The 20,243-nt window shown below is 40.9% G+C and overlaps 1 protein-coding gene across 3 annotated transcripts in view; it reads right to left on the bottom strand.

Moving 5' to 3' along the window:
• Positions 1–20,243, bottom strand: part of NR5A2 (nuclear receptor subfamily 5 group A member 2) — a 142,506-nt gene that overhangs the window by 5,487 nt on the left and 116,776 nt on the right. The gene's annotated exons all lie outside the window — the stretch shown is intronic.

Genomic DNA, 20,243 nt, shown 5'->3' with positions numbered 1-20,243 from the left:
CACCAATGGATTTTGAGCAAGGTCAACTCCCCCCCCCCCACTCATATCTTACGGAGGGAAAGGTTGAAGATTCCTAACATACAGAACTGTAATATATTGCCAGCAAATGAGTCCCTGGAGGAAGGCGTAGCTTTAACCCGACATATTACACAATTCATATAATTCTGTATTAATTTTTCTGACCCAAGGTGAAATCTCTGTCCAGGGTAGGCTGTAGTTAATTCTAATAAAAAATGACAGGATACTTGTTTCTTTTTGACATTTACTAAATTATTCTGAAAGCCTTTGACTTGCCTACCCTTATGCTAATGAACCATCTGGTACACTCCAGTGACTGCCAAAATAACCCGCCTGACCCGAATCCCTCAAATATATATTTTTCAATTACTAAGGTTTCTCTCTCTCTCTCCCCTCACCCCACCTGAATTGAAGCCATTGTCCTTTAGGCAGATTGACTAGTATATTTTATGGTTTTTGAATGTTGATATATTACTTTTTCTGGCTGTTGGATGGTTTGGACTGTTTCTGGTTTCCAGAAGTAAAATAGTTTGCAAATATTTCCAAAGATACTGCATTTACTCAGCTATTTCAGTGTCTCCACTGAATTCTGGAGCAAAAGCGACTTCTGGGAAAGACTCCTCTTGAATCAACTTACTACTCTAGTAGTCTGCTTTTTAGGCTAGGATGTTCTGGATCACCTAACTCCCTTAAGGGCAGCACAGTGTTTCCAAAGGTCTGATTACAGAAGGATTGAGAGGGAAATACTGATCGAACAAGCTTTTTTCCAGAATGAGTGCAGCCCAGAACCTGTGACCTAATGAATGTTGGGAATATTTCAATCTTATCTGCAAGTTACAGAGAGGTGATCAGTGCTGCATTTGGCTGGGTAATGTGTGGGAATTTGGGGGCATAGTTAGCCTTAGAATCTCTGTAGCCTACAGTGTGGTTTCCTGCTCCTCCCATTCCCCCCCCATCTCTCTCTGACCTTCCACCATTGCTGGGAGCAGTTGTGTTTGCTCTCTCTCTCTCTCTCTCTCTCTCTCTCTCTCTCTCTCTCTCTCTCTCTCTGTCTTGCTGGTGTTATAGAACAAAGAAATAGACTGAACAAACTCTAGTCTGAAACTCTACTCTGTGTCTGCATTTTTATGCAAGATAGGGTGACCATATGAAAAGGACAGGGCTCCTGTATCTTTAACAGTTGCATAGAAAAGGTAATTTCAGCAGGTGTCATTTGTATTCATGCCGCACCTGGTGAAATTCCCTCTTCATCACAACAGTTAAAAGCTGCAGGAGCCCTGCCCTCTTTTGTATTTGGTCACTCTAGTTGAAGAGGGCAGGGCTCCTGCAGCTTTTAACTGTTGTGATGAAGAGGGAATTTCACCAGGTGCTGCATGCATACAAATGACACCTGCTGAAATTACCTTTTCTATGCAACTGTTAAAGATACGGGAGCCCTGTCCTCCTTTTCAGATGGTCAATATTGTGAGTAGACCATTTTACCTTTCTCTTCATTAAAGAAGGCCGTGGTCTCTTTCTTTTTTCCTTGTGTGCATGTGGAATTGGTAAATGGTTGGTCTATTCTGCCTTTGGTTTTCCTGTGCTGACTGCCTTTTTAACAGGAGGCAGCAATACCAATTCCCATCAATGTATCGGTGGATTCTCTCGCACGCTTTCAATCAGTGGTGCCATCAGGGCAGGACTTTGGGGGAGAGGTCCAGGGCCCCACTCAGCAGAATTAGCAGGAGGGCCCCAAAAGGCAGCTGTGAAGGCTTACCACATTCTGAAGTAAGCGATGTAATACACATTAGCATCTAAAGAGCCCACCCAGTAAGACCATAAAGTCCCGGGGCAAATGCACCACTGCTTGCTTTCATTGCTTAACCCTCACATTTACTCTTTCTTCTGCCTTTCCCCTTTTCAACTTTTCTGTTTTGGCAATGAAATCAATACATTCATCCCACTGTAAGAGTAGCTATGCCGGTTCATTTTTGGGGAGTGGGGTGGGGCGGATAGGTCATGCCCAAATGTTTAAGTGGGTTTAATCAGATGATGGACTCCATAAAAATGTACATGAAAGGATTTTCATTTAGCTGCGATGCTAAATGATAACTGCTTAAAATGAGGCACTTCTATCCTTGGAATACATTTCTAATAGTACTGACTACTAGTTCAGATAAATACATGGCATTTGCAACAGGGAGCGTTTATATAATTGATAGCAGCCAAGTTTTCCCCCTGCAGTCCCAGATATTTTTGCCATGGCATCCACTTGCAACATCATGTAAAATTTATTTGTTATTGCATTTATATCCTGCCTTTTCCCCCTCTAAGGAACCCAAGGCAGTGTACATAATCCTCCTCCTCTCCATTTTTATCCTCACAACAACAACCCTGTGAGGTAGGTTGGACTGAGAGACTGTGACTGGCCCAAAGTCACCCAGTGAGTTTCCATGGCCAAGTGGGGACTAGAACCTGGGATCTCCAGACACCCAGTCCAACACTCTAGCCACTACACCACACTGGCTTGTGATATTGTGCTACTTCCTAACACCGCTTCTTTGGTGTCTATTTATTGGCAAAGCCATTTCTTCTTCTTCTTTCTAAAGTGCTGAACATTTGTGTATTCAGCTAATTCTTCCACCCCACCCCACCTGGTTTTGTGTTTCTGCACAGAGTAAGTTCTTAGGTAGCAATCAAAAGTTGGTGTGTGAAAATATATGGTGTGGCATATATTTTAGAACAGTCCTAAGGTCTGCTCTGGAGGTGTTTGGTCTGGAGATATTCTTCATTCATAAAGTATTGGGTGTCTTTGAGATCATGTTACCAGACTTGAGGCAAATCCCATTAGTTCTACAGCCATTGATAATAAATGATGAGGCAAAACCAAATCAAGGAGAGAGGGGAAAAAGGTCCGCTCTACCTAGAGACATGATTATGAAAGTTCAAATGCATGATGGAAAGTCAGTAGTGATGTCCAGCACCCTTATTCTGCATTGGAATTTATTCAAAAATTTGTCATGAAAATTTATGTCTTTTTTTTTAATAAAATGTCTTCATAACACTCTAGTTTATAAAAACAAGCAAGGTGGTGAGAGACAATTTTCTGTCAAAACTAACACTGAAGGGAAAATATTAAATAAATGATGCCTCTCAAAGTGCTCCTTCTCTCTTTTAAACAGACTTTAAGAACAGAGCAAAAATTATAATTACGTCTTGTTAGATGTTGCTTTTTGAATAATGATATGTATAATAGGTTTTGCATTAACATGTATTTTAAGTGATCATTTTGGTCCCCTTTATATTGCAAGGGGGAAAGAGGAGGGACAAAGAAAACTTGCTTGTTACTGATGCTGTAAAATCTGTTTTAGTTGCACCTACAGCAGTAGAGGCATTTGATTTATTTATAGAAAATTATTTACCTTCTGGAAAAAAAAAGTCTCTGTGAAAAACTAATGGCAAATGCTGCGGTAATACAAATGCATTGCCAGCAGAACTCTATTGATGTCAGCGATGCCATAAAATCAAATCTGTAACTTTAACAAGACAATCTTTGGAGCTTAAAGCACTTCTGCTCTTTTGTGGTATCCAGGTGCTTTATACATCTGAGTACAAAATTGAGAGTCCCTGTGCTTAAGCATAATCTAAGAAATCAGCATTTCCAAGTTCTGAAAGACTTGTACAATTAAAAAGGGTGGAAATGGCCTCCTTCTTCTTCCTATCAATTCTAACTACAAGGAAAAAAAAACATTTTGTGTTGCCTCAGTAAGTACCAATCTCTTATCTCTTCCACTTTATTCACTCAGGGACTAATTACCAACTTTTTATATGAAACAGTCTTACTCTGTGCTCACAGTGGGGCACATCTCTTTCCCCATCCTTATTGGAGAGTAAACCCTGAGGTCTTATAGAATATATTATTATTTTTTACAAGCACTTGCAGTAGCATTTCTGTCAGACAGAGAATTTGTCTCCTCTATAGCTTACTTCTGAAGATAAAGACTGTGGTGGTTTTTTTTTTAAAAAAAAACACACCACAGAGGTGTCAGTATTAGCTCTGCAGTCACTCTAAAGATCTGTCAGCATTCCCTTATAACCCCAATTTTCAATGGCTTATCCTTCCACCACAAAACAGAGCTTTTCGCTCAAACTTTGCATACAAAATTCAGCTTGAAGAGAGTACGTCCGCATATTTTTTAAAAATGGGTCTGGCCTTTAGAGGGGGGAAAATATAAAAATATTTAGGTTTCACAGAGACTTCCTACCCTTCTCATATTTGAGACATGAAAAACTGAAATTTGGTGCATGATTAATCTACAGAGAATGCATATTGGTTTGGGAATTCTAAAGAGGAATATGAAAGGGAATGAGAGATTTAACTTTGAAAAGTGGTTACTGTGAAGGAGCTGTGTAAGTACTTTTCAAAGAAAGTTAATTTATTTTCATTGCACAACATGGATATTTGACTGGCTGCATTCACCAAACACATCACCCGTAAAGCCCTTCACCCTCATCTATATTAGCAAATGGACCCAGCTTTGCATGGGTGGGAATTGGCATTCGCAAAATCTTCAAGATGTCAGAGTTAGACCAGAGTTGTGCCTTTCTGCTGGCATCTCTAGAGATTGCCCCTGCCATGATGCACCCTATAGACCCCTAAGAAAAAGATCTGCCCAATCTATTTCCCCGAAGAGGGGTTGCCCTACAGCAGGGGGAAGGGGATAGGCCTATCTCTCTGGCCCTCGACCTACTAATCTCTCCTAGCTTCAAATTGTATGGATGGGCAAAGCTAAGTGCTGATTAGGGAAGTCTTCTCCTAGCAGCTGAAGATGTTACTGCAATTAATTAAAATTAATTAACATCTTAAAAAACAAAATTCCCTGAGGTGCTCATTCCTAGGGGCTCTTTAGTGAGCACACCAAGTTTCAAGGGTCCAGGTTTCACTGTCTTTGCTCTATGGCATGGACAGACAGACAGACAGACAGACAGACAGACAGAGACATCCTCTTTTATTATTATAGATTAGAATGTAGTTGAATGATGAAATGCCAGTGACCTGTAACAAATGGACCTCTCATGGGGTCAACATAGAGCACGTCCACACGGGAACCAGACGTGGATGAGCGAAACAGTAAAAAAAAGAAGGTTCAGTGCTGTCGAGTTTTTTTCCTATGTTCCTGGGTAAACCATTTATGCATTGTCCAAAAGAGGGAGGACAAAGGCAGGACAAAAGAAGAGATAGTTTTGCATAATTTTTGCATATTCTAATTGATATGTAGAAATGCAAATTTAGAAATAATTATAATTTATATACACTGCACAATCATGTGGAAGACTGAGACCAGTTGACCTGTGCGCTTGCTTGGTCTACTGACCAGGTGCTAACTGCTGATGAACAAAAGTCTTATGGTTCTTTATCTTTAAACTGGACTTGGCTGGGCAGCCCTTCAAACAGAAGATGCCATCAAATAGAGGACTATCCTCTGTAAAGGGGGACACATGGCTCCTCTGTATGTTGCCATTATTATTATTATTATTATTATTATTATTATTTATTTATTTATTTATTTATTTATTTATTTATATAGCACCATCAATGTACATGGTGCTGTACAGAGTAAAACAGTAAATCGCAAGACCCTGCCGCATAGGCTTACAATCTAATAAATCCAATGGAAAAAATCCATTGCTCCTGTGAGATTATCCCCACAGAAAGATGCATGTAAATCACTTGAACTTCGTGACATCAAGTAACAACATGAATGTATACTTGAGCCATCGCAGATAACACAGCTCCACAGATCGAACAGTTGTGCTGCTTCTCATAGGGCTCATCTACACCTAAGGGTGTAGCAGGAGGGAGGGGGAAGGATCACAGACTTACCTGCTTCCGCGACCCTCCCCCAGCTTCTATATGGCCACTCGACGTCCCAGAAGGGAAGAGGGATGTTGTGGGCACCATTCTTTTTTGGGGGAAGAGGAGCCTGGTTGTGCAGCCCCGATCTGGGAAAATATTTTTTTAAAACTCTGTGGCCAACCCCCCCATCCCAGGGTTGGTGAAATTGCTGCCCCCTGGAACAGCTTCGTGCCCATTTTGAAAGCCGGAGGAGGCGGGAAGAAGCTGGAACAGGTGTCCACTCCCCCCCGCAGAGCTTGGGATCTTCCCAAGACCACAGGAAAAATTGGGATAACCAAGGTCTTGGTTATCCCGGAGAAAGTCTCTGCCCATCCCTGGTTGCCCCCTGGATCCCCTGTGCATCATATGAACATACAGGCATGCTCCTGAGCTGAACCCGGGATAACTGCATGGTGTAGACATGCCCATAATCTCAAACACACATTCAACTGCAAGGTGTCATGTGGATTAACCAATGAGCTGCTCCCAGTCTTTCACAAACACTTCTGTAATGCTGAGAAAACACCTCCCCTTTCTGTTCATTTTCCAGCCCTCCTTGTTACAGTGCTTGCTTAGTCATTTAAATTGTCATCGCTTTCAGTTGCCCTCACTAACATTATCACATAACCAAATCTTCTTGGATAGGTAGATTTGTGACATCATCATATTTGCTACATGATGAGATTGCCAGTGTGATTAATTCAGGAAAGCAGCAGTTGTGGGGAAATATATATGCTGAAACTTCAGTAGTTGAAATAAAGGAAACAATGGCTTTGAACAGAAATGTTAAATGATGAATATTTGCTCAACCTAAGCATTGGTTGGGAGAAATGTTCTCCTTGGTCAAATTGCTTGTTTTGATCTGAAAACTGAAATCAGTGAATATTTTAAGCAGGCCTACTTCATACTGACAGAAAGTTATGAAATAAGGACAAAGACATAAAATATTTCCTCTTTTTTCCTACTAGGTCCCAGTACTTCTAATATGTCTTAATAAATTCTGATCCACTTACTTTCCCCCATGTGGACTGTACTGCCTCTGTGCAGCTTATGATTCTGTAGAGAGTTGAGAATCATCATGGATTGCTGATACATAGCTTGTAAGAAACAAGTGCCTTGACTAAACGCACCCAAGATCCAACATTCATCCCTGTGTATGACCCTCTGTATTAAAACAATCCATCTTGAAGGCTAAGTACACTTCCTACATGAAACTCTAATCAAAATACTTCCTAAGATACTTCCTTGTAAAATGTGTTGTTTTGAGTTGCTGACAGTTTTCAAGAATACTAATTACAAGTGAACAATGCATCTGCTGAACATGGGAATTATCATCTACCAAATATGTTGTGTTCAGACTGAACACTAACAGCCACATATAGCAGTTTTCAATGAAGTGGAATCTGCTGAAATAGTCCCATGAGTCAGTAGGTGTGAACATCTCCCACCCCAAATCAATTATCCATGCAACTTGCTTGCAAGCATTTCCATAAATGACCTGCCTACAAATTTATGTTCTGGGGATGACCTATTCAGATTTAAAAAAATCACACATAAATAACTGAAAATAGCCAATGGATGCAAAAAGGCTAGGTCAGAAGTGGACCTGTGTTGAAGACCTCACTTGATAGGCATTTCCACTTCTGTATTTGGCTCTCGTTATTCAGTAATTGCTCAAAGTAATACAAGATAAAGATCCTTGATAACTTGTCATGTGATTTCTGATTGTGTCACATCTGGTAGTGATATACATGCTCCATTGTTACTAGCTCACAATGATTCTAGGGGTGCTTCTCCCTTGGTAGGATAAGATAGGGTAAGGCCTTCTTCCCTCAAAAGAACTCCTTTAACTCTTCCTAGGATTAGAGATCCCCTACTGAATAGGCACCGTGTGTTTCCACAGGATCCACATTCACAAGAGATATGGTTCCCATGTCTTTGGGGCTTCAAATTAGGCCATTAAGCCACGTAAACAAGAGCCAAAAAAGGAAAACCCCAACAGTGATGCCCAACAAGCCAAAGGCAAAGGGGTAGAACAAAGGATGTTGTTTATTATAAAATCTGATGTATTTCGGACCCTTGGGTCCTTCCTCAGGGTGATTAGGCAAAACAAAAGGTATCACTTCTATTTCATACCTCTCAGTCCCTTAAGCCACGTGCCAGTTTCTCTATATATTGGGTTACTGTTTGTTAACCTATATAAATTCCTAACTTCTCCAGTGGTTGGACACTGTCAACCACTTCTCAACACCCTGAGGAAAGAGAAAGTAAAGCTAGATGGATGTCAATAAGTTTTCATGGAAGATGGGATGGAAAGGCCATATGAATGGAAATGGGATATAAGAGGAAATCATGAACTTTTCAAAGGAAAGGACCAAGGGAAAAACATGCAAGGAATGGCAGTATTAGGCAGTTTGCAAACTGGTATAAGAGACCTCTTACAGTATACCAATAGTGTAAGCTGGTGCTATGGGTTTTCTGGGGAAACATGTCATGCCAGCTTACATTATTTGCATACTGCTAGCGGTTGCTTATGCTAGTTTGCATCAATAGTGCAAGTGGAGCAGCAGTTTGGGATAATACCTCCCTGATTGTGCACTGCCCTAAAATCCTGATAGGATGAAGGGCAGTATGTAAACGCTTTAATAAGTAAACAAATAAGCAAGCGGGAAACTTCAACCAGCAAGCAGTCAGCATTTTCTGTGAAAGAAAAAGTGGGATTTGTTGAGTGAATCTCCCCTTAAAGGCAGCCTAAAAAGAATTTCAAGAAAGTACAAATAAAATAAATTTGTTCTTTAAAAACAAAACAACCCCTCACCCCAATCTACAAGCGAACAAGCTGGGCCAAGTACATTACTGGTACTTAAAACTTTTGTCAGTGGCCTAAGACCAAATATAGCAGCGTAATTTTCTGTCACTATCTCTTTACCCTGACCATAAAATATTTTAAAGTTCATTGGAGTGTCAAATAATGGATACATTGTTTTGGAAGTCTGGCTTTTTAAAAGTGCATTACAACAACCAGTGCGTTGCATTCATGCAGAAATAATAGGTTAGGCTCAATGATGGTTTCTTTTAAATGCAGGATAAGATGCTTACATAGTAGGAGAATGCTGGAATTATTGGTGTGAATCCCATTTCAGCTTCTAACTATTAAGCATAGCTAGAACTACAATTTGTTACAGACCAGTTCACAGCTCAAATAAAAGCACATTTTACAACATTTTATGGCATCAGGCTGCCAGGTGTATTATTTTAAAATTATGTTTCTCTTCTTCTTCTTTTTAAATGGCATGTAAAATGGTACCCTCCTAAACAACAGATCAGCTATGCCTTCTTTCCTTTGCTAGATTGGAAACCCTTTGAACCAGCAACAATGCCTTTTGACATACAGAGATGAGTGTTTGGGGCTCTCTCCTGTAACAAATCACTACCAATTCAGCCCCAGAACTCATTTTCAGTTCCAGAGCTCAGCATATTGAAAGTGGGAAGAAATGATAATGCTGAGTCTGTGTATGCAGAGTTCCTTTCTTTCACCATTGAGGGAGCTGGCTACCCCTCAGTCAACACAATGAATGGGGCTGCTCCTTTTGTATTGTATAGAACTGAAGGAAATGTGGAAGTAACTTCTTATAGGTAAGGATGGGCAAATTTACCCCCAAGTGAATTCATTCTTTACTGGGAAAGTAAGAAATTCTTCCATGTGAGCTTGGATGAGAGTGCTTTTGTACTGTGAACTCTCATTCTGGGTATATGAGTTTCTGTGCATGCTCAATGTCAAGGTGCATCTTTGGAGCAGTGGTTTGGAATTGCATAGCATGGCATGACATCATGCCCCTTTTCTGATTGGTTGTTCTCACATGGCTTGCCTGCATGATGATGTCATGTGATGTTTACTAACTATCAGTAATCGCTGGTATGAGCATGCCCTCTCAGTCCTCATCCTGGAGTAAAAAGCAGCTAAGGAGACTGCTTGAAGTAAATTTTGGGGGTGTCTAGGTGGTAGCACAACTGAAAATTTGGGGAGGGATATCTGTGTACTTCTTTACTGTGCCAAAGCTCACATTCAATTCCAAATAGTGGAATTAATAGTGACTTTGTAATACATTGACCCAGACTCACTACAAAGGTGAGAATTATAATTGAACGAGTTTCAACCAACAAGCTGACTAATTATGAAATTCAGTAGCATTGCTATGTATAGGTGGGGATTTCTGCATGTTCATTAGACTTTTTGCCAACTGCATGGAACCACAAATGTGAATTAATAAGAGTTGTACCTGCTTTCCTCATTTAAAAACCTTATTTCAGATAGAAACTTTAGTCTTGGCTGTATTTTTGATTAAAGGTCTAATGAAGAACCATAGCAACTTCTCCAAATTATGAGAAGAAAGTCGTTTTTTTCTTGCTGAAGAAAGTTATCCATATGCATTTTACTACAGTTAAAACACAGTCTTACAATTCTTATTGAAACCCCATGACTCAGGCTATGTACATTTATAACATTAATCTATATTTACCAAATGGGGAAAATCTAAGAACATTAAAAAAGAAGCTTTTTCTAGGAGAAAAAAAAATCTGTCATCACTTTACAAAATATTTATACTTTAGTCTCAAGTTTTCATTTCACTTTCATTCAAAAACTTCTGTGGTTTTATTTTTTCTTCCTGAAGTTTTCTTATGTTATTAGAATAAGATATGTGGTATAGTTTGTTCAGGTGGCAAGTCCAGACTATGAATAAACCAGTGTTATCATATGAAAGAGAATTAAGCAGGCAGATCCAAGTGGGGATATATTAAGCCAAATTTTAAGCTCCAGTTGTTGAATTTAGCTGGTGCTAGATGTCTGGCTTGCCTCAGGATAAATTCAGCTAATCGAATGAGGAAAACAGCCTCAGGTATGATGAAAATTACAAGAGATCTCAGTCGAACACTTCTTGTTATAAATATTAGCTCAAAGGCATTCTTCTGGTCTCTGGAATGAGGATGATATTTGCATGTAATTATAGCATTTCAAGCTTTTATGAGCTTGGTTAAAAAATGTTAGTTTAGCTAATTATTTCATGGAAGTGGTTTGGGGATTCCACAATACCAGGAACTCTACTGAACAATACAATATGAGGGCCCTATATGAGAAAGATTGCTAAGCTGCAGGTTTTGAGGGAAATACTTATAATAGGTGTGTACCGAAGCATTTAGAAATGAGCAGAAGCAAGTTTCTCTGCTGCAGCATGAACTCTGTTTGCACCCAGCATTCGTGCCTCATGAACAGAAACTGGATCGAATGCTGACTTCTTTGCTCCTTGCCCTAGCTTTCGATGAGTTGTTCACTTTGCCTTTCTTTTGAAGCAATTTACTTATTTATCAATTTACCAAGCAGTTTTAGATGATGCAGATTTTCTAGACCCATTTCAAACCGGCTTCAGAGCAGGATATGGACTTGAGACTGCTATGGTCACCTCAGTGTATGATCTACACCTGAGTATTGACAAGGGGAGTGTGCCCCTGTTGGTACTTCTGGATCTCTCAGCAGCTTTTGATACCATTGACCATGGTATCCTTCTGGAATGCCTGAGGGGATTGGGAATTGGGGTCACTGTGCTTCAGTGGTTCCGGTCCTGTATCTCAGGCTGCTTCCAGATGGAGATGCTTGGGGATAGCTGCTCCTCAAAGAAGGAGGTGTTGTATGGTGTACCACAAGGTGCCATCCTATCCCAAATGCTGTTTAACATCTACTTGAAACCTCTGGGAGAGATCATCGAGAAGCATGGGGCAGGGTAATATCAGTATGCTGCTGACACCCAAATATATTTTCTATGCTTTTGACAACAGCATCCACTAAGGATAGTGTGTCTCCTCTGAATGAATGCTTGGAGGCGGTAATGGGCTGGATGAGGAAAAACAAACTGAAACTGAATCTAGACAAGACAGAGGTGCTTACTGTTAAAGGCCCCAGCCTTGGTTTGGAGGTGAGCCAACCAGTTTTGGATGGGGTTACACTCCCCCTGAAAGACTGTTTGCAGCTTGGGGGTGCTCTTGGATCTGTCGCTCCAAATGACAGCTCAGATAGATGTGATGGCCAGGAGTGCCTACTATCAGCTTTGGCTGATATGCCAGCTGCGTACCTTCCTAGAGTTGGAAGACCTAAAGATGGTAGTGCATGTGCTAGTAACTTTGAGGCTTGACTTCTGCAATGCACTGTACATAGGGCTACCTTTGTGCCTTGTCCAGAAACTTCAACTAGTACAAAATATGGCAGACAGGTTGGTCACCAGTACATCTAGGGGTGACCATATTACACCAACTTTAAAATCACTTCACTGATTCACTTCACTTCACTTCACTGGCTGCCAATTAGTTTCTGGGCAAAGTATAAAGTGTTGGTCATTACCTTTAAAACCCTACATGCTTTTAGTCCAAGTTACCTGTGGGATTGTCTTCCCCTGTACAATCCACCCCACACACTCAGGTCCTCTGGGAAGAATTTACTCCAGTCAGCAAAAACTAGGCAGACAATTGTTCCCCAGAGGACCTTCTCTTCTGCCACTCCCAGACTGTGGAATAGCCTGCCAGGAGAGATTTGTGTTCTGGAATTTAAGAAAGCCATAAAAAATGAACTCTTCCAGCAGGCCTACCCAGTTGAATTTTGTGATGCCTTTTAATAATGTGCTGCCTTTTAATAATATATTAGTTTTATGTGTTTTTAATCAATTATATGTATTTCATGGTGTTTTGTATTTGTGTTGTACCCCGCCTTGATCCAGAGGGAGAGGCAGGTAATAAATAATAATAATAATAATAATAATAATAATAATAATAATGTTCAAACATTTGAGTGAAACTTTAGTTTCCCAAGGCTAACCCCCATTCCCCATTTAAAAATCTGCTCTGAGAAACTGAAGGAGGTGGCTTCATGGCCAACATGCTTGACTGCACTTTATTTTTAAAAGGATTTTAAAGACTTTTTATACTTTAAAAACTGCTGGGAGAAGGTGGGGGAACATGGCTTTCTGATTACTACAAGGTCCAGCCAATGAGTGCTGTGCAAGTCCACCCTGCAAAGAAAATGAGAAGAACAGGTTTTCCCTGTGTTTGATCACTGGGGGATAACTGTATGTGCACCCAGAACGTGGTGAGTATGTTTCGACAGTAGGGTCATTGCTTGAAGTATATATAATACATTGATTTGTATCCATTCCATAGTTTACAGTAGGGGTGGGCAATGAGACATTTTCTTCCCCCTGGAAGCCCCCCCAGGTCCTAAGACATGGGGTGCCACAGAGTTCATAGGGTGCCCCCCAAAGCAAAAATAACAAATGTGACAGCTGAAACCCTTATTTGCAAGCTAAATTTGACCCTTTTAGCACTTCTTAGTGCTAAAAGCACCATTATTCCACCCCAATAATATTTTCCTGCTGCTGACACATTTGCTAGTTCGGTGGGGAAGGGCACATCAAGAGTTGGCTGGGCTACGTGTGGCCTTCATTCTGCATGTGGCCCAACCCTAGTTTACACATAGTCAAGTTACCTGTGGTGACTGAGCTGGGGTGCCAGGATGAAGCTGCTGGAAAGGCTGCTGTATAGGGTGTAGCACCAGGATGATGTCAGGATTAAGTGAATTCCCCACCATGTTGGTATATACTACGGCAGACAAAAATGGTTTGCTGCCACAGTGGTATGCTCTCTAAATCAATAAGCCATATGGAAGCACTCCTTTTGTGGCCAAGGGATGCTGAGCCATCAATAGCCTGAGTTAGCAGCTTTTCACCCTGCCAATCACCATTATATGCATTGGAAGAAAAAGTCTCAATAACATCTCTTTGCCTGAGTGTGCATTAAGCCAAGAATGATCAGACTTCAAGGACATTTATATGCTTCCTTTTCCTTGAAGCAATCCTATTAAGATCACAAGTCAAAAGAAAAGAAATATGATTCAGGGACTGACTAGCATTTAGTTTCTGACCAAACAACAAAGGGACAAAAACTACATCGTTGATGCCTGATTTCATAAGGAGGCCATTAAAGCCAAGTAAACATCAATAATTTTGAGGTATAATGGCTGGGATTCAAAGTGTTGGGTCTTGGCTTATATAAATTAAAACTGTATCTACTCACTGTGGGGAAATACATAGCTTGTGTCTGAAGGACTGTAAATCCATAGTGTGGATTGCTTTGTGCACTCCAGAGCATGTGGCAAGTTTCAGCAGAAACACTGACCACAGAATGCTGCTTTCTGCATGAGGGAAGTCTCATACAGAGACCTTGGTGCTGCTGCTGCTGTTGCAGTACCACTGCAGTTGGTGGAAAAGGACCTTTGAGGCAAGACAGAGGATGGCTGGTAATGGCCATGGAAGGGGACAATGAACCAAGTCCAAATTTAGAAGGATCTGGATTCAGCTTGCACTGGGGTGAGGCTACAAAACAGGGCAACCCGTTTACTAACAGGGACTGGCTGGCGAGACCATATCACGCCAGTCCTTCTACAACTTCATTGGCTGCCAGTCCAGGTCCGGGCCTGATTCATAGTGCTGGTACTAACATTCAAAGCGCTAAACGGCTTGGGGCCAGGTTATTTGAAGGAACGTCTCCTCCCATATGTACCTGCCCGGACCTTAAGATCATCCACAGGGGTCCTTCTTTGTGAGCCCCTGCCAAAGGAAGTGAGGCAGGTGGCTACTAGGAGGAGGGCTTTCTCCATTGTGGCACCCCGGCTGTGGAATGAGCTCCCCAGAGAGGTCCTTCTGGCACCTATACTGTACGCCTTTTGTCATCAGCTGAAGACCTTTTTATTCTCTCAGTATTTTAACAACTAATTTTAACTTACATTTAAATTTTACTGCTTTAATTCTGTATTTTAATCTTATATCAACTTCTGCTGCATGGTTTTATCCTGGTTGTGCTTTTTATACTGTATTTTGTATTTGTGCTTTTAGATTGTTGGTTGTTTCATTATGTTCTTCATGGTTTTAATTTTTGTGAACTGCCCAGAGAGCTTCGGCTATTGGGCGGTATAAAAATGTAATAAATAAATAAAAATAAATATTTGAACAGGGGTAGTTTGCATTCTGAATCGAGCCACTTCAAAAAAACCCCACACCCCTCACTTTTAGACTACTTAGCCCAGTGACTCATTATTCCTTTCAGCCAAACCATTCTAATATAGATCTATAAAAATTCAAATATTAGACTTCCTCTCTAGTTTCTGTGTCTTTTAATGGTTCATAGCAGCCTTCTAGGTCAAACATAAAGCATGAAGATACCTCTTTAGGATTTTCAGGCAGTGTCTAGTAAGGTTTTGCATCTCAGATTTTTCAACAGTGAGTTTTTATGACTTCTTAATACTGGGAAATGTCACCTTCTGGTGAACGCTTTCTCTGTAATTAATGGATATCCATTTTTCTCAATGGGTCACCATGTGATAACTTTTGGATACCAACAGCTGAAAGTCGACATTAATTTCTAATGGTTGAATGTCACATTGTTGAATGTCAGTTTTATGAATGAGTAGCCACAGAGGAATCAGAGTGACATGTCTACATAACTCAACCCCTTACATAAAGATCCAAAGGCATAGTCCTCTGATTTTGAACATTTTGGATTAGCAAGAGAAGTGCTCTTTGTCTGCCCAATTGCTAGTTAGTCTTTGTGGGTGACACAGAACTGTTGTACAGTTATCCAAACAGGTAGGAATGGATTTTTAAACATGAAATGTGGCTCAAAGCATAGCATCAAACACCATCCATGAATCATGAAGCATTATAGAAACAGAGAGTTGTTGCCATTTATGGTCTGACAATTTGGTATGAAAGAAAGATGGATATAAAATACCTAAAATAGCTTCAGTACTCAAGCATCCCTGATCTTTGTGAACCGCCCAGGGAGCTTCGGCTATTGGGCGGTATAAAAATGCAATAAATAAATAAATAAATACTGACTCCACCTCCCTGAATTCAGCCATTTATAATGAACACTTGAAGCTTTTTCTCCTGTCCTGATCGCTGTTGCTTATCAAAGTGCACCTCATGCAGGTTATTGCACCATTCACTTTAGGCCAAAGAGTATTTTTGAAATATGGTGAACATTAACACAATTAAAATGCACAGGTCAGGCCAGGTGAGTGCACCAGAGGGATTGCCACACAATGCACACAAATGTGTCATTCAGATTGTTCATTTTCTCCTTTAGCCTTTGTTGTTGTTTGTTAAATTCAGATCTCATCGTAGGGAAGACAGATCCACCTCGTTACCTGCCTCGGAGAAGAATTACTAGCTAGGATAACCTGACTTGAAGCCCTGGTTGTGTCCAAAATCTGAGATACTTGATGTTTCAAATTCAGACATCCTTCATTTAGACCAAAATAACAGACATTTATTGTGTACCTTGCAGTCAGTGACTATTTAACAGCGGAGAGACTCTCACAGCATGGTCCTCTTTTACTTTATGTGCTCAGTAATGAAAGTCCACTATTGATTTTTCTGTAGCTGCTTGTAACTATTATAGTTGATACATCAATAGAAAAGGAAAGCACAATGTTTCATAGGAGGCAGAAAATCAGAGAATACACCATGCCGGGACAGTAAATCATGCCATAATCTCCGGAATTGATAGATGGTTACTGCTAACTTGAAACCCATGGCTTTTTCTGAAAAGAGTGGCCTATAATCGCCCAATATGTCCTAACAGACTGAGTGTCCATAATAGTGCTAAAGGACACAACACAATGTTTCACTGGGTGTTTTTTTTTTAAAGGTTACCAAAAGCTGGTCTGTTTTATACAGGAAGGATTAATTATTTGCTATTATTGTATACCTTGCAGCCCAAAAGGAAGAAACAGAAAGAGAAATGGGTTGGAACGTAGGGAGGATTTCAATAGGACTGAAATTAATTTGAAGAAACCAATCAATGCATTAATTTAGGGCAGGCCCTACCATTAGACAGAGTGAGGCAGCTGCCTTAGGCAGCAGATTTTGAGTGTCATGAAAAGGCACCAAATTCTTCTTCTTCTTCTTCTTCTTCTTCTTCTTCTTCTTCTTCTTCTTCTTCTTCTTCTTCTTCTTCTTATTATTATTATTATTATTATTATTTATTTATTTATATAGCACCATCGATGTACATGGTGCTGTACAGATAACACAGTAAATAGCAAGACCCTGTCGCATAGGCTTACAATCTAATAAAGTTGTAGTAAACAATAAGGAGGGAAAGAGAATGCAAACAGGCACAGGGAAGTGTAAACAGGCACCGGGAAGGGTGAAGCTAACAGTATAGAGTCAGAACAAACTCAAAGTTTAAAAGCTATAGGGAAAAGAAAAGTTTTTAGCTGAGTTTTAAAAGCTGTGATTGAGTTGGTAGTTCTCAAGTGTTCTGGAAGAGCATTCCAGGCATGAGGGGCAGCAGAGGAAAATGGACAAATCCGAGCAAGGGAAGTAAAGACCCTTGGGCAGGCGAGAAGCATGGCATCAGAGGAGCGAAGAGCACGAGCGGGGCAATAGTGTGAGATGAGAGAGGAGAGATAGGCAGGAGCTAGACCGTGAAGAGCTTTGAAGGTCAGCAGGAGAAGTTTATATTGGATTCTGGAGTGAATTGGGAGCCAATGAAGAGATTTCAGAAGCGGAGTGACATAGTCAGAGCGGCGGGCCAGGAAGATGATCTTAGCGTCTTATTTTTACTGCCAGAGAAGGGGAGAAGTGCTTGTGGGATTCCCCACCCCATGCCAAAATAACATGGTTGGCTTTGGGTGCTTCAACTTAATGGGTTGGGGACACCATTTGCTGCTCCATCTCAGGCAGCAAAATGTCTTGGGCCTGCCCTGAATTAATTGCTAATCCATGGATTTTAATTCAGGTTTTGATCAAAGTTGTTCTCTATGACTCTATGACTAGTCCCACTAGTTTAGAGGCTTTGGGTGGGGAGGATTATAACTCCTTCTGGTTTTTCCATTCCCCTGTGGTGGTGGTAGTGGAATTGTGTGTTTTTAAAGCCTCCACTGGAGTCATGTCAGCTTTTGTTTTGTATACAGTTGTTTTTATACTGTTGTTTTTATGTTACTGATGGTTTTTAAAATTTTGCATACTTGTTAATGTTTAGCATTTTTAACGGTTGTAAACTGCCCAGAGAGCTTTGGCTATGGGGCGGTATATAAATGTAATAATAAATAAATAAATAAATAAATAAATAAATAATCAGGTATTGTGGCTTGGGACCACAATACCTGATGGAACGCCTCTCCCGACATGAACCGACCCGTACGCTGCGCTCAACATCTAAGGTCCTCCTCCGAGTGCCTACTCCAAGGGAAGCTTGGAGGATGGCAACAAGGGAGAGGGCCTTTTCAGTGGTGGCCCCCCGACTGTGGAATGATCTCCCCGATGAGGCTCGCCTGGCGCCAACATTGTTATCTTTTCGGCGCCAGGTCAAGACTTTTCTCTTCTCCCAGGCATTTTTAACAGCATTTTAACAGCATTTAACAACGTTAAGTTTGTTTTTAATGGACCCCACAATTGTTGTTTTTAAATGGATACTGTTGTTTTTATACTGTTTTTTATGTGTGTGTGTGTGTTTTAAATTGTATACTTTTAATGTTTACTATTTTTAAATGTTGTAAACCGCCCAGAGAGCTTCGGCTGTGGGGCGGTATATAAATGTAATTAAATAAATAAATAAAATAAATAAATAACCCATCCATGAGTGGGGTGAGAGTGGAATTTTGGAGAAGAAATGGTTTGGGGAAGGTTTAATTCTTCCCTCCTGGAATATGCTATTTCCAATCCGAATCAGGACTGCACACAGTTATGCTAGAGTAAATAAAACTATCAGGTTTAGCTACATGCTATGCAATTAGCATAACATGTAGCTTGACCCTCTGATACAACCAAATTAGTGCACAAGGCACACAACTACTATAGTATGAAAAAGAGAGTCAAAGATAGGGTGAATAATTATAACAAGCAAATACAGACCCTGAAAGATAGGTCAGTATTTTTACTCCTACAGTTCAGATGGAGAACTGATAGCTGCTTGCAAATTCAACTAGTGAGCTTCAGGTTAAGTTACTCAAGACTATGCAACACTCAATAAATGCACCCCATACTTAAAACTCAGAGTCTGAGTTGGATGGGGCATTTGGTTTTCTCAGTGATAGCAAAGCTGGCTGGATTCACTTATAGTGAATTAATGACTCTGAGCGGCTGCTGCCCCCTTCCCACATATCAACACAGAAAGTATGATACCAGATCCCTCTGACCACTTCTTTCAATCGACACTCACAAGATGGTAGACATCCAAGAAATCCCACCTGTATTGTATTTTGTACTATAAACAGTCACTTCTCTCCAGCCGAACATGCTAAGACCAAAAGCACCGACATGCAGAATGGCTGAGGGCCAAACTAGGTGTACTTAAAGAAGGCTTTTAAATTCTGTGATTGGGACTGGCTATGAACCATTTCAAAACCCAGCTAAAACCCTGTAATCTAGATTGGGACTGTGAGTAGGAGGAGAAAGGATAGCCCCTCCATGCCATTTTCTCACCAAAAAAATCACTTCAAAGCTGCTATTTGCCCTGATTATGTAATTTGTCAACAAATTTGTCAAATAGCAGCCTTGCACGTGTGTGTGCATTTGTGTGACTTTCAGAAAGAAAGTGTTGCAAGCGAAAAAAGGTTAAAACCCCTCCTCACATGGTGGACTCCCAATCTGGGGCATGTCTACACTGGGGAGAGAACGGGGCAGGATCTCGTGATATGCTGATCATGAGATCCTCCTCTTTGTCCACATGTGGTGTGCGACGTCCAGGGAGGAAGGAGGACGTCATGCCCGCCATTATTATTTTTTAACAGAAGATGAGCGCACGAGTACTCCAATGAAAAGGTCAGTTTAAAAACAAAACAAAAAATGATCCCACTCCAACCCCCCACCCCTGATGCTTGGCCCTGTGCTTGGTTCCCGGCTCCTCATGTTTACTCGCGAGGAGCCAGGATGAAACCGGGACAGCTGCCTACACCTCCTGCAATCTCGGGATGACCCTGAGACTGTGGGAAAAATCGGGCTAAAAGCTGTCTCAGTTATCCCGGGGAAATGGAGTGATCTTCCCTTCCTGCCCCTGGGATCCCCTGTGCATCATGTGGACGCACAGGGATTATCCTGGGGCAATCCCCAGGATAAGGCATGGTCTAGACATGCCCTTGGAATAGGCCTCTCCAGAGTTGTTGTTGTTTTAAAAAGAGTTGTAGTCAGTCAGAAAGTAGAGACTAAAAAAATATGCTTGACACATTTTCCTCTGATAACTACCTAGCCAGATGGCATTTCAGGTCAATACAACGCAATTCTGACCTGTTGGCATCCAATATGAT

Source organism: Elgaria multicarinata, chromosome 1 (genome assembly GCF_023053635.1).
Source record: "Elgaria multicarinata webbii isolate HBS135686 ecotype San Diego chromosome 1, rElgMul1.1.pri, whole genome shotgun sequence".
In the NCBI taxonomy this organism is placed as follows: Eukaryota; Metazoa; Chordata; class Lepidosauria; order Squamata; family Anguidae; genus Elgaria; species Elgaria multicarinata.
The sequence above is the reverse complement of the archived record's forward strand: the minus strand, read 5'-3'. Positions and strand labels throughout refer to the sequence as shown.